The 20,935-nt window shown below is 45.7% G+C and overlaps 1 long non-coding RNA gene across 1 annotated transcript in view; it reads right to left on the minus strand.

Moving 5' to 3' along the window:
• Positions 1-4,166: 4,166 nt before the first annotated feature.
• LOC139755973 (uncharacterized) overlaps positions 4,167-20,935 on the minus strand; it is a 166,339-nt gene continuing 149,570 nt past the window's right edge. The window contains exons 2-3 of the long non-coding RNA XR_011714229.1: positions 4,446-4,572; positions 4,167-4,302 (exon numbers count right to left, since the gene is read on the minus strand). This is a non-coding gene — a long non-coding RNA (uncharacterized lncRNA). The remainder of the gene's footprint in view (positions 4,303-4,445; positions 4,573-20,935) is intronic.

Genomic DNA, 20,935 nt, shown 5'->3' on the forward strand with positions numbered 1-20,935 from the left:
GAGAAGGAGATGGAGTGAGTATTTTGAAGGTATGTAGAATGTGTTTGATGACAGAGTGGTAGATATAGGGTGTTTTGGTCGAGGTGGTGTGCAAAGTGAGAGGGTTAGGGAAAATGATTTGGTAAACAGAGAAGAGGTAGTAAAAGCTTTGCGGAAGATGAAAGCCGGCAAGCCAGCAGGTTTGGATGGTATTGCAGTAGAATTTATTAAAAAAGGGGGTGACTGTATTATTGACTGGTTGGTAAGGTTATTTAATGTATGTATGACTCATGGTGAGGTGCCTGAGGATTGGCGGAATGCGTGCATAGTGCAATTGTACAAAGGCAAAGGGGATAAGAGTGAGTGCTCAAATTACAGAGGTATAAGTTTGTTGAGTATTCCTGGTAAATTATATGAGAGGGTATTGATTGAGAGGGTGAAGACATGTACAGAGCATCAGATTGGGGAAGAGCAGTGTGGTTTCAGAAGTGGTAGGATGTGTGGATCAGGTGTTTGCTTTGAAGAATGTGACAAATACTTAAAAAAGCAAATGGATTTGTATGTAGCATTTATGGATCTGGAGAAGGCATATGATAGAGTTGATAGAGATGCTCTGTGGAAGGTATTAAGAATATATGGTGTGGGAGGCAAGTTGTTAGAAGCAGTGAAAAGTTTTTATCGAGGATGTAAGGCATGTGTACGTGTAGGAAGAGAGGAAAGTGACTGGTTCTCAGCGAATGTAGGTTTGTGGCAGGGGTGTGTGATGTCTCCATGGTTGTTTAATTTGTTTATGGATGGGGTTTTGGAAAGAGGGGCAAGTATGAAGTCTGTTGGGGATGAGAGAGCTTGGGAAGTGAGTCAGTTGTTGTTCGCTGATGATACAGCGCTGGTGGCTGATTCATGTGAGAAACTGCAGAAGCTGGTGACTGAGTTTGGTACAGTGTGTGAAAGAAGAAAGTTAAGAGTAAATGTGAATAAGAGCAAGGTTATTAGGTACAGTAGGGTTGAGGGTCAAGTCAATTGGGAGGTAAGTTTGAATGGAGAAAAACTGGAGGAAGTAAAGTGTTTTAGATATCTGGGAGTGGATCTGGCAGCGGATGGAACCATGGAAGCGGAAGTGGATCATAGGGTGGGGGAGGGGGCGAAAATTCTGGGAGCCTTGAAGAATGTGTGGAAGTCGAGAACATTATCTCGGAAAGCAAAAATGGCTATGTTTGAAGGAATAGTGGTTCCAACAGTGTTGTATGGTTGCGAGGCGTGGGCTATGGATAGAGTTGTGCGCAGGAGGATGGATGTGCTGGAAATGAGATGTTTGAGGACAATGTGTGGTGTGAGGTGGTTTGATCGAGTAAGTAACGTATGGGTAAGAGAGATGTGTGGAAATAAAAAGAGCGTGGTTGAGAGAGCAGACGAGGGTGTTTTGAAATGGTTTGGGCACATGGAGAGAATGAGTGAGGAAAGATTGACCAAGAGGATATACGTGTCGGAGGTGGAGGGAACGAGAAGTGGGAGACCAAATTGGAGGTGGAAAGATGGAGTGAAAAAGATTTTGTGTGATCGGGGCCTGAACATGCAGGAGGGTGAAAGGAGGGCAAGGAATAGAGTGAATTGGATCGATGTGGTATACCGGGGTTGACGTGCTGTCAGTGGATTGAATCAGGGCATGTGAAGCGTCTGGGGTAAACCATGGAAAGCTGTGTAGGTATGTATATTTGCGTGTGTGGACGTATGTATATACATGTGTATGGGGGTGGGTTGGGCCATTTCTTTCGTCTGTTTCCTTGCGCTACCTCGCAAACGCGGGAGACAGCGACAAAAAAAAAAAAAAAAATATATATATATATATATGTATATATATATATATATATATATATATATATATATATATATATTCATTTATATTTATTATACTTAATCGCCGTCTCCTGCCTTAGCGAGATAGCGCAAGAAAAGACACGAAAGAAAGGCCCAACCCACCCACATAAACATGCATATACAGAAACGCCAACACACGCAGATAAACATACCTATACATTTCAACGTTTACTTACATATACATACAGAGAAATATACATACATGCACTAGTACATATTCATAATTGCTACTTTCATCCTTTCCCGTCGCCACCCCACCACACATGAAACAGCATCCCCCCCACCCCCACCGCGAGGTAGCAATAGGAAAAGATAACAAAGGCCACATGCATTCACATTCAGTCTCTTGCTGTCATGTGTAATGCACCGAAACCACAGCTCCCTTTCCACATCCTGGCCCCACAAAACTTTCCATGGTTTACCCTAGACGCTCACATGCCCTGGTTCAATCCACTGACAGCACGTCAAACCCCAGTATACCACATCGTTCCAATTCACTCTATTACTTGCACGCCTTTCACCCTCCTTTATGTTCATGCCCCGATCGCTCAAAATCTTTTTCACTCCATCCTTCCACCTCCAATATGGTCTCCCGCTTCTCCTCGTTCCCTCCACCTCTGACACATATATCCTCTTTGTCAATCTTTCCTCACTCATTCTCTCCATGTGACCAAACCATTTCAACACACCCTCTTCTGCTCTCTCAACCACACTCTTTGTATAACCACATATCTCTTTTACCCGTTCATTACTTACTTGATCAAACCACCTCACACCAGATATTGTCCTCAAACATCTCATTTCCAACACATACACCCTCCTCCCCACAACCCTATCTATAGCCCATGCCTCGCAACCATATAACATTGTTGGAGCCACTATTCCTTCAAACATACCCATTTTTGCTTTCCAAGATAATGTTCTCGCCTTCCACACATTCTTCCACGATCCCAGAACCTTCGCCTCCTCCCCCACCCTGTGACTCACTTCCGCTTCCATGGTTCCATCCGCTACTAAATCCACTCCCAGACATCTTTAACACTATACTTTCTCCAGTTTTTCTCCATTCAAACTTACCTCCCACTTACTTTAACTTAGATCCAATAGAATATATCTTCTCAAACTCATCATCAATATACTCTGGAAATGATGAGTTTGAGAAGATATATTCTATTGGATCTAAGTTAAAGTACCCTAGATTTTTCATTAATAAATCCCTTAAGTTAGCAAAGAAATCATTTTATAGAGTTGAGCCCAAACCTCCCATTGACAACAAGAATCTTTTAGTTCTCCCTTTTTATAATAATTCTATTTTACTTCGTATGTTGCTTAAATCCTTTAATGTTAATGTTGCCTTCAGCAACAATAATACTATAAAGAATATCTTAATCAGGAACTCACCAGAAAATTCTCCTGGGTGCATCTATAAGAAATTGTGATAAGTTCTATGTTGGGCAGCCTGGTAAGGATCTTTCTGTTAGACTTAAGCAACATAAATATAATATAAGAACGGGACACGAATCAAATGCCTTGTTTAATCACGTTAAAAACTATGATCATTGTGTTGACTGGGGTAATGCCATCTCAGTTATTAACTCAAACTCCAGTACCACGAGAAACATCACTGAATCTTCTATTATCAAATACACAAAGAATTATAATCTTAATATAAGTGATGGTCTATATAAATTGGATAACTATACTGATAAAATTTGTAAACAATTCACGCTCGTTGTCTGTCTTGGACATCGCATGTTTACCAAATGGCGTCCTAGCTACGTCTCTTCGTTGCATATCAACTGACTGTTATATTTCTCTCTTGTGTCGCCCCTGATGATGTGATTATTTGTGTCTCCCCTGATGATGTGATTATTACAAGAAAGTGCACTTGGGAACTTATCGTGTTTCATTTTCCCCGGGGACTCATAGGAACATTATATATAAATGAATAATAATAATATATATATATATATATATATATATATATATATATATATATATATATATATATATATATATATATATATATCTGGTACCATTTTATGGAAAACGCCTAGACCCCTAGAGGAGGATGAACAGCTGTCGTAACCAGGATTCGAACCGAAGTGCCCGACCCTGGGCGGCCCGTGAATGCGTCACGGTCAGGAGCGCTACACCATAGAGGTCTATATGAAAATCTAGTGAAATTTTATTTCTTTTTTTTGAGACGCAGCTGGCTTTTGTATTGCAATGAATAAAATTATAAGATTTAATTGATTTTAATGAATATACCATTACTCACTTAAAAATAAAAATACCAAGTTTCAGGAAGATTTTCTTTTACTTTCAATAAAGCAAAAATATGTTTTGTGTCATTCAGTAACTTTACACTATCATTTCTTGTGCATGAAAAACACGAACTAGTCAACATGACTATCAATACATCGTAGGTCTGCTGTATACACATTTCTGTAACATAAAAGATATGATATTAAGGGGATGATATCAAGGGGAAATATCTATAGAATATCTTCATTATCTTTATCTATTGATTTCTATGCATGACTGCAGTGGCCGGTGTTACCGGACTCCGCCTGCCTGTGAAGAGTCACCTTTGATGATGCTGTATCATTGTCTACAGTCTAGTCGAAGATCTTCTCACTCCAAAGGAAGCAATCATTTCCCAGCTACTGACCGTAGCGCATTCTTGAAGCTGCCAGAGCTGCTGGAAATAGAGTCCTGGAGTAAAACAAGGACATTATCAAGAAAATGGCCCTGGGGTAATTAGACAGAGATACGAGAGCGACATTAGAATATATACCTTCATGAATTACTCTCGCATACCATGTTGCATATTCATGACTGGATATACTGAACACACAATATATTTGTGATGTTTTTCCTTATAATTTGATCAGGGAGGAAGAGAGGAGCAAAAGGCTGAATTACACAAGTTACTGAAGAAGATGATTCTGGTTAAAGACCAGAAAGGTTTGCAAGTAGAAGTCAAATCGGAAAACTTTCCTTTTGTAAAGATGTTCTTGACTTTACGAAGAGCTCTACATGATTCCCAGCAACGATGAAAGCAGAATGGGTGTCAGAGGAATGAGAGAACTTCACGACCCAACATGCTCTGTCCCCTGATGCGACAGACGTCACAGCAGAAACGACTAAACCATGAGTGATGAGTCGTGGGTGGCGGAAGATCTGGTCGAGAGCGTGAGGTCGTAGGACTCAGTCATGGCCAGAGTAACCTCTTACATACAGTCATCACAACCATGACCATCCTGGCCAGCTAAACAGTTCTCTTCCCAGGGAGTCAGAGAAGAGGCTGTGCAGGGATGACCGCTGGCCTCTCCCGTGATGACAGAATAGACGTTTAGAGAGAAGGATAGAGGGTGGGTGGGCCCAGGCAGAAGTAGCTGAATATGACTGTGGTCAGTGGACCACGAGGGCCCGAGATGGTGTATGGATAGTGGGGGAGGAAGAGGGGGAGGGGTGTCAGAGGTTAAAAAATAAAAGGTCAAATGTGTTGCAAGAATGGTCGTGAAGATCGGGAACTGCTGGGATGTTTAATCACTTGTTTCAGATCGTTAATGAGGGGCAAAAAACGGCCTCTTCTCCACTGGGATCGCCCCGAGTACAGATTAACGAATCCTTGTGGTGGACATTGAAATCCCCAGAACAGAGGATGTCAGCGAGTGACTGAAAGTCAAACAATTAAAGAGTTGCACGTGGCTGGAGGAAGTGGTTGGGAGGAGGGACATACGAAACATAAAACCAGTGTGAAGGAGGGTTAAGAACTTTTTAGTCAGATACGTTCAGGGCTGGGAGACTCAACATCGCCGAAGGGAACATGTGATGTTGTACTACAGTAAACATATACTCCATTGTATTATCGTTTTCTTACACTCTTCATTTTCTCTTTCATCTTGAGGTGGCCACAATTAGGGCACTTATCTCCCCGTGCCTTACCTGGTGAAGTCTTTGCGGGTCATCTACCCCCACAGCCCGGGCTGGCCCCAGGCTGTTGGCTCCTATAAGACGAAATAAAAATGGGGCGATGCTCACACTATGTCAGCACCAACTCAGACTCTGTAACTCTTCCTCTACCAGTCAGTGCCACCGGCCGTGTAATGAGGTCGACCTTATGGCCGGCGAGGCCAGAGACCTCGGTCACTCCTCCTGCACAACAGACTTGAGGAAGCAACACAACGTCAGGCCTCTGCCAGCAGGTCCATACTACGACCACGTCAGGAACCAACGTCACTCATGAATATGTATATATGTATGTATGTATGTATGTATGTATGTATGTAGATGAGGGCCCCACATGGAAAATGAAACACAGACATGCGAGCGCTTCGGACATAATTCACATTTTCAGGGATACGGAGAAAATGTTATGTATGATTGTATGCACATGTCTTTTTCAATATGCAGCAAACAACTAAAGGTTTCAGAAAAAAATCCACCTAATATAAAAGTATCATTACTATATCTCAAAGAAACATACGATACTGTACCGAAAGAGAAAACAACAGAAACGTTTCATATATATATATATATATATATATATATATATATATATATATATATATATATATATATATATATATATATATATATCGATGGACAGACAAATGTATATACACCAACAGAGGGATTCGAACCCTGGGTAGGGCGTTTGGCTGCCTCGGCCACACGGAGGTTACAAGACACACACACCAGACTTCTAGTGTGTTTACGCGAGTCTCAACCCCATCTCAGTGGGTGTATCATGGACTTTAATCTCACGCGGCTCCGATGGTAAACACACTTGTAGTCTAGTGACCGACATGCCCCAATCAAGGCCATTTCGGGAGAAAGTAAAAAGTTAAAGAAAGAAAAGTAAATGAGTCGGGGCTGCGTGGGTGTTTGTGGACCCAATGGTTCAGGGAAGCAAGGCTACATGGAGAGTGAATGACGAAGGATGGAAGACACCTCCACAGCCTAGCTGGTGCAGGGATGAAGGTGGCGCTAGAACAGCCAACACTCTGGCATCGGACGACCCAGCCCTCCCCGCAGCCCCTCCATCACTGCCGTACTCTACTGCTGCTTCCATGATGAAGCTCACGACATGCCTTACTGGTAACAAGCCAAACTCATACATTTGCACGTCACCTTACCTCCCAGCATCTACCCCTCGTATATCTCGTCTGTGATATTCCCTCCCACTACATACCTGACTTGAAGTCATTTACACGTTAAATATACATCACCATCCCATCTAAGAGTAAGGGCGAGGCAGTCTCTACGTATACATGCGAACATGAGGGTACGGGCCTTGAACACGACGATACGACCATTGAACACGACCATTCGACGCTTGAACACAACGATACAGCCTTGAACACGACGGGACGACCCTTAGGTATGAAGGCGTGTTAAGTATATCAAATACAATACACCACCATGGTGTCGCATGTGTCGTGTGTATCTCCCCTGAACACCACCCCAGACTCAAGAGTCAGTCGTGTGAGGAGAAGTGAGCCAGGCAGAGAGGTGGTGCATCACCTTGGCCTCAGCACCATCGCCAAGGTGGACGACAAACCCAACACTGATACTGACTCCCCTACCAACACCTACACTGCCCTTGTGGCACCATGATAACGTGTAGTACGAGTAGCGATCGTACTTACATGTGCCTCTCTGGCTTATCTAGGGCAAACACGACCATTTACAGGACGTAATCAACGTTTGTCATAATACCCAAAGAACAAGATGGAAATCTCAGAGCCTACCATCGTGGAATTGTTAGCATCTTAACGTCAAACATATTCTCCACTTCAGCAGCGACTCCAGGTTAATCATTTTTATGATACACAGATTTCGTGTGGTCACTGGCATCCTCTGCCCATTCACTCAGACGCTTCCAGTCATGAGAGATAAGAGGTTACCATGGCACAACTGAATGTGGCACAGCAAACGATCAAGAGAGAGAGAGAGAGAGAGAGAGAGAGAGAGAGAGAGAGAGAGAGAGAGAGAGAGAGAGACCTGATGACGTCACCATAAGCTGAGTAGACGACGATGGTAGACGACCCTGATGACGTCACCATAAGCTGAGTATAACGACGATGGTCACGTACGAACACCAGGTATGATGGTCTTCATCCTGGGCTCTGCCTCACACCCAGACTCACAGGCAGGGCCACTCCTACACTACAGGCAGGGCCACTCCTGCACTACAGGCAGGGCCACTCCTGCACTACAGGCAGGACCACTCCTGCACTACAGGCAGGGCCACTCCTGCACTACAGGCAGGGCCACTCCTGCACTACAGGCAGGGCCACTCCTGCACTACAGGCAGGACCACTCCTGCACTACAGGCAGGGCCACTCCTGCACTACAGGCAGGGCCACTCCTGCACTACAGGCAGGGCCACTCATGCACTACAAGCAGGGCCACTCCCGCACTACAAGCAGGGCCACTCCTGCACTACAGACCGGCCACAACACAAGTACACACAACTGGTGACTCAGACAAGATGACAGTCAACTGGCTACCCCCCCCCCCCCCCTAATGTTCAGGTGATCAGGTACGTAAAAAACATCTCAGTTCAAAATTATAGTAAAAAACTAATGGTGAAATAACTGCATTTATCAAGTTTTAATGTAAGTGAGGCAAACTAAAGTACGTACACTGAGGTTTTCAGCTGAAGGACATGTGATGGAGGGGGACAGATTCACATATAAACAAAATCATATAAATTAGGAAAATTGAATCATTTATTACGTTCTATGGACTATTACGAAACCTGCAATAGACACAGAAAATGAAAAAAAAATGGAAAAAAATAGAAAGAAAGTGATAAAGTTGGAAAAGAGAGTAAGGAAAAAAAAGGGAGAAATGTTTGAGGTTTACATAAACGAAAGGGAAGATAAAGGAGTCACAATACACGGAGGACACAATGCATATAAAGAAAACGGTACAACGCCAACATTTGGAAGACACCTCGACTGCTGGAGATGATGAATACCCGACAGTTCACCACTTGAGGCGGAAGGCAGCATACAATGAAGACTCGCACAACGAATGATGACAGAATCTCACAGACCAACATGAGGAACGGTCCAGTAAATCATCACACACAATGAACGGTGCGTCCCACATGCTCACTCACTCACTCGCTAGTGGCAGTCATCATACAACACACACACACACACACACATCACATGACCCTGATGCTGCCATGACTCGGGATGATTCGTTTAATACCAAATAATCTTGGACACTCAAAGAGTGGGACGATAATCAACTGGGGGCCAAGAACAGTGAGGATAATTAACGATAATATACGATAATATATGGTCAGGTGAGCCAGGAATGAATGACGTCATCGTGCCCGGCGGTACGACCCCTGGGCCCGGCGGTATGGGGCCAGTCGGTACGACCCCTGGGCCCCTGCGGCACTACCCTAGGGCCAGATGGTACGACCCCTGGGCCCCTGCGGCACTACCCTAGAGCCAGATGGTACGACCCCTAGGCCTGGCAGCACGATCCCTGGGCCCAGCGGTACGAGCCCCGGCCCAGCGGTACGACCCCTGGGCCATATGGTACGCTCCCTGGGCCTGGCAGCACGACCCCTGGGCCCAGCGGTACGACCCCCGGCCCTGCGGTACGACCCCTGGGACATATGGCAAGCCCCCTGGGCCTGGCAGTACGACCCCTGGGCCCAGCGGTACGACCACCAGCCCAGCAGCACTACCCTAGGGCTACATGGTATGACCCCTGGACCCGGGGATACGACCCCAGGACCCGGTGATACGACCCTAGGGCCAGGTGGTACGACCACTGGGCCCGACGCAACGACCCTGGACCCAGCGGTACGACTCTTGGGCATGGCAGGACGATGACAGGCATCATTCCCCCAAGTTCCTCATCATCAATAGAGTTCACAGTCCCAGCAACAGTTCACAGTCCCAGCGACAGTTCACAGTCCCAGCAACAGTTCACAGTCCCAGCAACAGTTCACAGTCCCAGCAACAGTTCACAGTCCCAGCAACAGTTCACAGTCCCAGCAACAGTTCACAGTCCCAGCAACAGTTCACAGTCCCAGCAACAGTTCACAGTCCCAGCGACAGTTCACAGTCCCAGCAACAGTTCACAGTCCCAGCAACAGTTCACAGTCCCAGCAACAGTTCACAGTCCCAGCAACAGTTCACAGTCCCAGCAACAGTTCACAGTCCTAGCAACAGTTCACAGTCCCAGCAACAGTTCACAGTCCCAGCAACAGTTCACAGTCCCAGCAACAGTTCACAGTCCCAGCATCAGTTCACAGTCCCAGCAACAGTTCACAGTCCCAGCAACAGTTCACAGTCCCAGCAACACTTCACAGTCCCAACAACAGTTCACAGTCCCAGCAACAGTTCACAGTCCCAGCAACAGTTCACAGTCCCAGCAACAGTTCACAGTCCCAGCAACAGTTCACAGTCCCAGCAACAGTTCACAGTCCCAGCAACAGTTTACAGTCCCAGCAACAGTTCACAGTCCCAGCAACAGTTCACAGTCCCAGCAACAGTTCACAATCCCAGCAACAGTTCACAGTCCCAGCAACAGTTCACAGTCCCAGCAACAGTTCACAGTCCCAGCAACAGTTCACAGTCCCAGCAACAGTTCACAGTCCCAGCAACAGTTCACAGTCCCAGCAATAGTTCACAGTCCTAGCAACAGTTCACAGTCCCAACAACAGTTCACAATCCCAGCAACAGTTCACAGTCCCAGCAACAGTTCACAGTCCCAGCAACAGTTCACAGTCCCAACAATAGTTCACAGTCCCAGCAACAGTTCACAATCCCAGCAACAGTTCACAGTCCCAGCAACAGTTCACAGTCCCAGCAACAGTTCACAGTCCCAACAATAGTTCACAGTCCCAGCAACAGTTCACAATCCCAGCAACAGTTCACAGTCCCAACAATAGTTCACAATCCCAGCAACAGTTCACAGTCCCAGCAGCAGTCCCAGGTGAGGGATATGAGCAGTGTTGCCAGTGACGAGACTGTACCTCAGAGCTACCACTCCAGGAGGGCATCACAGTCAAGACTTCCAGGTGGCCAGGAAGTAACGTGCATATGACGCATGCTTCACGAACGATAATACTATATAATCAACCATAATTATCGACCTTAACAGCTGGTCCTCGGGTGAACCATGATAGCAGCTGCTGAGATCAAACCCAACACCACCATAATCGCCCTGGTTGTGTGCACGTCTTCACGCTACGTGTCTACTGACCACCAGGCCAGCGGACAGCCACAGTCATTATCATCAACGTCAAATGTTTAATGACAACAAAACATTTCACCAGATTGTAAGGGCAATAACAACATAACATTCCACCACATTGTAAGGGCAATAACAACATAACATTCCACCAGTTTGGAAGTACAATAACAACATAACATTCCACCAGATTGTAAGGGCAATAACAACATAACATTCCACCAGATTGTAAGGGCAATAACAACATAACATTCCACCAGTTTGGAAGTACAATAACAACATAACATTCCACCAGTTTGGAAGTACAATAACAACATAACATTCCACCAGTTTGGAGGGACAATAACAACATAACATTCCACCAGTTTGGAGGGACAGTTTACCAAGACTAGAATATCAAGGGTGAGAATAACAAAGGAAGGCACGACGTTGGGAATGCACTCACAACATCCTGCTTCAACAGAGAAACAAACAGACAATGACAAATATTGGAGTCTACTTCAGTACGTGCTGATGAAATACGGATCAACTGAGAAAAATTAACAGCAAGAAGCAGAGTCGTGGAAAACTCTGTGAATAAGAAAATAATTTCATTAACAAAAGCTTAAGAGAGAAAGTTTCAAAGGACAGCAAGATGAGGTCGTGGATGGAAATTGAAAAATAACACGGGATTAATGGCGGCTGGGGCGACTAGATGACCATAGGTGTAGAGAAGATATTATTAAAATCCTGACGTCAACCAGGCAACAGGACGTGTAGTGAAGATATTATTAACCTGACGTCAACCAGGCTACAGGACGTGTAGTGAAGATATTATTAAGAACATGACGTCAACCAGGCAACAGGACGTGTAGTGAAGATATTATTAACCTGACGTCAACCAGGCTACAGGTCGTGTAGTGAAGATATTATTAAGAACATGACGTCAACCAGGCAACAGGACGTGTAGTGAAGATATTATTAACCTCACGTCAACCAGGCTACAGGACGCTGAGTCAAATGAGAGGTAAATACAACGACGGAGGAAGTGAGGACGAGGTAATTAGTGGACAACAAGAACCTCAGCCAGCCACACATGATGGGGGAGGAGGGCCAACAACTGGGGCATGTCGGGGGTGGAGGGTAGTCTGTCTCCCTTACATTGACCCCCTCACCACCAAGCCGAGGAGAACTCAATATAGCTTAACCCTACACTAGACTACCACTATGAACGGTCACGTGTCCTTTCATGATCATACAAATTTCTTCGGTATGATTTATATGATCATGTACAAAGCATTACTAACCGTGTTTAGTCTTAATATCGTTGATATACCACTATCTAATTCAGTAAATAAGAATACATATTGTACATAAACTACCACAACATATATATAAATAATGTGTGTGTGTGTGTGTGTGTGTGTGTGTGTGTTTGTGTGCCATAGTTCAGTGGCTGAAACCTAAGTTGGGTGATCAGCATGGCTGGTAATAACTTTGTTTCCATCACCATCGTCGACCACTGCCGCCGTTACCACTGACGGTGGTGTCCAGTGTGGCGCTGCCTCCACCTCACACAACGGTCCTCCACTTGTCAAACAGCGCTCAACTCCTCCTCCTCCTCCGGCCTCCACCCCCACAACCCTTCCACACCTAAGAAAGGGGTGGATCCCCACACCCTACAACGCTTCCAGACCCTGGCCAGGGATAGGTCTTACACACTACAACCCTTCCAGACCCTGGCCAGGGATAGGTCCCACACCCTACAACCCTTCCAGACCCTGGCCAGGGATAGGTTCCACACCCTACAACCCTTCCAGACCCTGGCCCGGGATAGGTCCCACAGCCCACACCCCTTGCAGACCCTGGCCTGGGATAGGTCCCACAGCCTACAACCCTTCCAGACCCTGGCCTGAGATAGGGTCCCACAGCCCACAACCCTTGCAGACCCTGGCCTGGGATAGGTCTCACACCCTACAACCCTTCCAGACCCTGGCCTGGGATAGGTCCCACAGCCCACAACGCTTGCAGACCCTGGCCTGGGATAGGTCCCACAGCCTACAACTCTTGCAGACCCTGACCAGAGGTGGGAAGCTCCACAAACCTCCCAGACCCAGGACACAGGTGAGACTCCACCCTCCATATTCTTAACGCATCAAGTAAACAACCTGTGCTCATCATCTCGGCGTGCCAACTAAGCATTAATCAAAACTGAACTAAACTTTTTGATAAAGGAAAGACATGTAACAGTAATGTTCATAAAGAAAAAAAAATATCCGTTTCGCTTGATCTTCTGCAACCTGTCACCATATCAGGTCGTGAGAGCACGACCCTTCCTGTCACCATATAAGGTCGTGAGCATGACACTTCCTGTCACCATATAAGGTCATGAGCACGACCCTTCCTGTCACCATATCAGGTCGTGAGCACGACCCTTCCTGTCACCATATAAGGTCGTGAGCACGACCCTTCCTGTCATCATATAAGGTCGTGAGCACGACCCTTCCTGTCACCATATAAGGTCGTGAACACGACCCTTCCTGTCACCATATCAGGTCGTGAGCACGACCCTTGAGGACGACGGTGCTATGATGCCCACAGGTCGTGCTGTCAGGCTGACCGGTAGCTTCCTTGTGCTCACGAAAGCTATCGCCGCCGTGCTCAAAGGTTGAAGGATGAAGAAAATGACATAAGAAGGATTTGCTGTATACCTGTAGGAACCACAGCTGCTGCTGCTGCAGTGGCGGCAGAAGGCCGGGTCGTGGTGTTCCTCTCCCCAGGGGGCCGCTATCTGCCGCACGTCCACCAGTAGCAGTACCTCACACGTGCAGCTCTGCCACATAATAGCTCTCCTAATACACAAATAACTATGGTACTACAGGTGCATGGCTGGGTGGAGAAAGTGGACTGGAAGGTTTATGGTCAGAAAATGGGGTACACAAGAGGTACTTGTGGCAGACAGAGGTAAACGTGCAGCATGACGTGTGTGGTACAGTGTCTGCCTCACCTACCCTACAGGCAACACTGTAGAGGCAGCAGTGCCTTTTCACAAATACTCAGTATTCCACTGTTGAGACACGCCTCAACCAGAGGGAAAGTAATTCCTCCAACACATCCATCATTCTTGTGTCCTAACATATATACCACGTATGTTCTCACAAAATGGCTCTTGTTTTCATTGATAATGGCATTATCTTTCTCCATCCTTCACGTATCCTGAAGGGTCAACAGTGTTCGATTTCCTATCAAGACTTGTAATCCTATATCTCCAGTCGCTATTAGTTGAGCACAGCCTCTTACATACCCTCCCACAATGTTATCTTTTACCTCACGATAATTGTCATGTGAGGTTCATGTCGTTGTTATGAGAGCGCCTGGACCGTGACACTCTGCGGGATATCCTACACCCCACATGCAAGGTACAGCCCAGCCACAACACCAACACTGGCAATACAAACAATTACACAGTGGAGGAGTTGCATGAGTCTGGGTGTGTTGTGGCTTCCTGGCTCTCGCTGTCTTACACCACCTCTCCCTCCTGTGGCCGATGTAGTGACACCACTACCGCCCCAGGCTCTCTACTACCCCTCTCCCACCCCCTTCCTCTCCCACACACTGCCCTCCCCCACCACTTCCCTCCCTACATACACTTTCACACATCTGTCCACCACAGGGGACGCTTGAGGCTGCTTACTGCATGACGTAACATGATGTGTCCAACTTTCCCATGGTGTGGAGATGTGTGTGTGTGTGTGTGTGTGTGTGTATCTATTTGTACTGTACGGGGGAGGAAGTTTTAGGCTCGTGCAGCGCCATCTCTTGAACACTCTCACCAATCATACAAACTCTTGAACCTTTGTATGTTGTCTTCATGTATCATGTCCTTAGTCAATATGTTCCATTCATTCACCACTCGTATACTATAAGAGCAATTCTTTACCTCCTTGTTTACAAGTTTCTATTCAATGTCATGTTACGTCCTCTGGTCGCTCTATCCCTACATCCCTCTAGGTACTTACTGTCCACTATCCTCTTCGTCGACCTCTTTTAAAATCTTCATGATTGTGATCAGGTCGCCCCTCACTCTTCTCTTAATCAAGGTGGGTAAACTTAAAACCTCCAGGCTTTTCTCAATGCTGGTACCATCTTTGTTGCCTACCTGTGGACCTTCTCTTTAGGGGAAGTGACCAGACCAGAGAGCCATATACTAGTCTTGTTCTTATGTAGGAAATGAACAGCTTGCTAAATACTTCCCTGACCATATACTTGAAAGCTATAATGATATTTTCCAGCAGACAGTAAGTTTCCCTTATCATTCTCCCAATATGGGACTCTTGTGACAGGTTAGGGACGATCTCCATTCCCAAGCCCCTTTCACACACAGAATCCTGAAGCTTATTTCCCGCTCGGTAATAATCATATTGAGGTCGTCTTTCGCTCTGACCCATCCTCATTACTTTACATTTGCTCTGACTGAATTTCATCCACCACATTTCAAACCAACTTTGAAGTCTGTTTAGTTCCCTTTGTAAGCTGATGCGATCTCTCTCGCTTTCCACTGTGTGTGTGTGTGTGTGTGTGTGTGTGTGTGTGAGCTATAGAGGTCACAGTCCCTGGGATGAGCGAGGCGGGCTTGAAGGGGTAGACCCTGGGATACAGTCGCTGGGATGAGCGAGGTGGGGCTGGAGGAGCACACCCTGGGAGGAGCAGAACCTAGGGGCTCCACATTTTTCGTGTCCGTCCTTCAGAGATTAAGAAGCGAGAGTCTTGAGGTACTGCACACTGGACGTGGAGGACGTGTTCAGGCTACTACAGGTCCTCATATCTTTCCCCAGAGCAGCACCGCCAGGGTGTCTGCTGGTGCCACACAGATGGAAGCAGCTGGAGTGCAACTATACATTCCTCACGACACATAGCCCAGTTCCCTTGCTCTCTGACATTTTAAGTGAACCACTTCCCCATTTTTCTCAACCTCCCCTATCCATTTAAGGCTAAAGGTGCCCATGTTCATACTTCTTCCCTGTAAATTTCACAGAGCCTCCCATCACAATGCCCTGGTTCCCGGATAATGAATTCCATTTCCTACTTTATGTTATCACAGAAATTGTTGAGTTCTGCGTATATTGCATGATTATATCTCCTCTCTAAAACTGGCCTCGTTTCTGATCCTTTCAGGGGCGAATTTGCCACAATTACCACAAGGCTCGTATCGTCGTACTCAAGGCTCGTATCGTCGTACTCAAGGCTCGTATCGTCGTACTCAAGGCTCGTATCGTCGTACTCAAGGCTCGTATCGTCGTACTCAAGGCTCGTATCATCGTACTCAAGGCTAGTATAGTCGTACTCAAGGTTCGTATCGTCGTACTTAAGGCTAGTATAGTCGTACTCGAGGCTCGTATCATCGTACTTAAGGCTCGTATCATCGTACTCAAGGCTCGTATAGTCGTACTCAAGGTTCGTATCGTCGTACTTAAGGCTAGTATAGTCGTACTCAAGGCTCGTATCGTCGTACTCAAGGCTCGTATCATCGTACTCAAGGCTCGTATAGTCGTACTCAAGGTTCGTATCGTCGTACTTAAGGCTCGTATAGTCGTACTCAAGGCTCGTATCATCGTACTTAAGGCTCGTATAGTCGTACTCAAGGCTAGTATAGTCGTACTCAAGGTTCGTATCGTCGTACTTAAGGCTAGTATAGTCGTACTCAAGGTTCGTATCGTCGTACTTAAGGCTAGTATAGTCGTACTCAAGGCTCGTATCGTCGTACTCAAGGCTAGTATAGTCGTACTCAAGGTTCGTATCGTCGTACTTAAGGCTAGTATAGTCGTACTCAAGGTTCGTATCGTCGTACTTAAGGCTAGTATAGTCGTACTCAAGGCTCGTATCGTCGTATTCAAGCATCACATCAAGGTAATACGTTTGCCCACGAGTGTGTAGTCATTACTACCAATGAAATCAGACGAATCAAGTTTTAAGTAGCTATGCAGATCGAAACTATCGAAGCGTTTGATCGTTTTGCACACTTGTATCAGAACACCTCCTCACCTTCTCTTTTCTAAGTTAAACACATTCAAATGATTTATTCCGCTCTCACAGGCTTCACTCAGTCCGGGAACTGGTCGACCAAAACTAAACGCAATATTCAAGACGGGGAAGCACTAATGAACTGTTAAGTGTGAGTATGATTTCCCTAGACTTTTATGTGAAAGCCAGGCCCATCAACCTATGAATCTTGTTCGGTCTTTTAACTGCTTCAGTCCACTACTTGGTCTTAGGTCGCCCAAGATTATTACGCTCAAGTCTTTTTCCTCACTCATCTTTAACCGTTCAAGAGAATTCATATTGTAGCTTTCATCTTTGTTATCACTACCGGTATGTAAAACTGTCTATTTATCGATGGTAAAATTCACTGGTCACCTATGATCCCAGTCCATCACCTATGATCCCAGTCCTTCACCTATGATCCCAGTCCATCACCTATGATCCCAGTCCTTCACCTATGATCTCAGTCCTTCACCTATGATCTCAGTCCATCACCTACGATCCCAGTCCATCACCTATGATCCCAGTCCGTCAGTTTGAAGGTACAGATATGCAGGGTCAGTGACATACTTACTTCCCAGCCCAGCATCATCTTCAAACCCCAACATATCTTACAATGCAGCCAACCATCAACATCGTTATAAAGCTATCTAACCTGTCACCAACTTAGTGCCTCTGTGTGAAATAAGAGCACAGCAAGGCTGGCGAACACACCTTTTAGAAAAAGGAAGAAATATCACATCTCCCATTTTCCATAAAGAAACGTCACATCTCCCATTTTCCATGATGAAACGTCACATCTCCCATTTTCCATAAAGAAACGTCATATCTCCCATTTGTCGTACAAGAGATCCGTCAAACATGACATTCGTTATTCCCTTTTTCCTAATCAGAAGACGTGTCAGACATATCACCATCCTCCTGGGTCATCAGTGAACGCTTCTTGTGCATCCTGGAAGACGTCCAGGCTACTGAGGCAGCGGCCTGATGGTGGCTACACGTCCTCTGGTCTTCGGACCCTTACGTCACTACACATCATATGACGTCACGGCGTCAGCCAGGCTTCCTTGCTGCATCCGTTACACTAATCCCATGTAGTAACGCTCCCGTTCCCTGGATAAGATTTGCATGTTTACCCATTACAAAATTGAACTGCAAATCTAATATTTTCTTTGGTACGTTGAAGGTTCCGGTCACGTCCACGAGTCGTGGCGGTGTTCTGAAGTGCAGAAGTTTCACAGCCGGAGTTGCTACACGCACCGCCTGATGATTACTGTCATTCTCACTCTGAAATGATCGCAGATGAGGCCTTCATGTCCCTTACTGGATAAATACTACGTATGACAGTACTTAATTATCATTCTTCCATAAATTGCCCCACGACTTCTTCCTGGAAAGCGTCCTGGAGTTACTCCTGGACCCGTTTTTCCAGCAGCTCCTGCTCCTTCCAGGCGGCACTTCCAGCAGCGGGGGAATGATGGATTCCTTTCGAGTGAAAAAAAAATCTTCCACAAGCCTGCACTCCCTTACATCAACAGACAATGACACGGTATCAACACGATGACCACAGTCTCTGGGCTGCACCACACCACCGGTGGTGACCTGTGAACTGACCCCCAGCGCCCCACGTAGGGCCAGCCCACTGATGAAATGCCGAGCCAGTGTTTGACCCACAGTCACAGATGACTGCAGAGCCACTGACACGTGGTGCCATCATGTGTACAGGTGCCACGATGTACAGGTGCCACTAGCAGTCTTACTCGAGGAGAAACCTTAAGTGGAAAATAAATATGGGCTAAAAAGATACAAGTATTTCTTCCAACACATTTGCTACCTCTTATGGAGTAAAGTAACAATTCTAAGAAATCCTGCTTAATATTTTTGCTTGAATCTCATAATCAGGAACCATCATGATCGCCCACCGACCCACCTTGAGTGGACTGGCTACACTCAACCTAGGTGTTCATCCTCCCCTCGGGGCTGGTCGATAATTGTGGGTACCCAGCGTACAGTGTGTGTGTGTGTTCGTGTGTGTGTGTGTGTGTGTGTGTGTGTTCACACACTAGAGTCAAGAAATGGTACAAATATACAAGGTTAAGAGCCAGGCAACACGAATGTAAAACTCGTTCTCCGTAATACACAAATGGTGATCACACACACACACACACACACACACACACACACACACACACACACACACACACACAATGTGGGCAGTGCGAAGAAGGAGCAGTATCTGGGGAGGTCACCAGACGCTGAACATGTGAGACCCACGCAGTGGGACAGGAACCTGGAGACACTGTAACAGAGAGGTTCAGGAGGATAACACACAAGCTCGATGCTTGCTAGCAAACCATTTGATAAACAAGAAACACAGAAGCGCAGAGACAAACGAATCAACACTTATGGACTTAGCCACAAAGACAATCAGGTCTCTTTCGCCGTCAAACCAAAGCAACTCACAGAGGCTTCTCCTCCAAAAATCCTAAGCTCTACACGAAGTCGACTTTCACCCTCCCGTAACCTTCAATGACCAATCGCTCCAACAAAACAACACACTTCCTACTCTGGGCATCATATACACATTGCATTCACCACAGACATCAACACAAAAGCAAAGAAATAAACTAAATATCCTCAGACAACCAACTGGCACGAAATCTGGACATATAAAAGTCTCTCTTCTTATCCTCTAAAAAGCAATGCATCCCTTCTAACTTAAACCACGCCTTACCTGGCCGGTCATCCACTTTCTCTAAAGCAAATCTAACGAAGGTGCAACCCACACCACACAGAGCACTCTGAACATCCACTGGCTAACTAGTGACCACAGACACACATGACCTACATAATGAAACATAGATCCTCCCGGTGCAACCCCACCTAAATATGCTTGGCACTCAGTGCTCTGCAGCAGCACAAACCCTTCCTATACAAACCACTTCGTAATCAACCACAACCCCCCCCCCCAAAAAAAAAACTATAAGCCTACCCCTACTTCATACTTCAGTAACCTCTAATCACAGATCCCACAACCCCCATCAAAAATACAGACAAACCGAAATGACCAGACAAGCACAAAACAACTGTCCTCCACACTCAGTCTTAAACACCATCCCACTAGACATGTAATCAACCACAACCACACACTCCCCAGACATGTACGAGTTACTTTCTCATCTACGCCCTGGAGAACACTCTTCCCTACAACGTTATAAGTACCTGATCAACGTATCTCAGGAACTCTTATATGCTCACGATGCAGCTACCAATATGATGACACTGAACACTGACTGTTTAATTTGCCCGCACTCTACCTACATTATCACCACACTTTATATCTTGTGGTCCCGCCTAGGGGAGAAAGGGATACGGGAGAAAGAAGACTTCCCACGTATTCCCTGCGTGTGGTAAAAGGCGACTAAAAGGGGAGGGAGCGGAGGGCTGCAAATCCTCCCGTCCAGTCTTACTTTTCCAAAAGAAGAAAAGAGAAGGGGACCAAGTGAGGATTTTCCTCTAAGGCTCAGTCCTCTGTTCTTGACGTTACCTCGCAAACGCGGGAAATGGCGAATATGCATGAAAAAAATCATATATATATATATATATATATATATATATATATATATATATATATATATATATATATATATATATATATATATATACATATATATATATATATATATATATATATATATATATATATATATACATATATATATATATATATATATATATATATATATATATATATATATATATATATATACCTCGCACAACGATGTGGTCGTTGAACTCGGCGATGCGATCTGCGAGCAGGATG

Source organism: Panulirus ornatus, chromosome 20, assembly GCF_036320965.1.
Source record: "Panulirus ornatus isolate Po-2019 chromosome 20, ASM3632096v1, whole genome shotgun sequence".
Taxonomy (NCBI): Eukaryota; Metazoa; Arthropoda; class Malacostraca; order Decapoda; family Palinuridae; genus Panulirus; species Panulirus ornatus.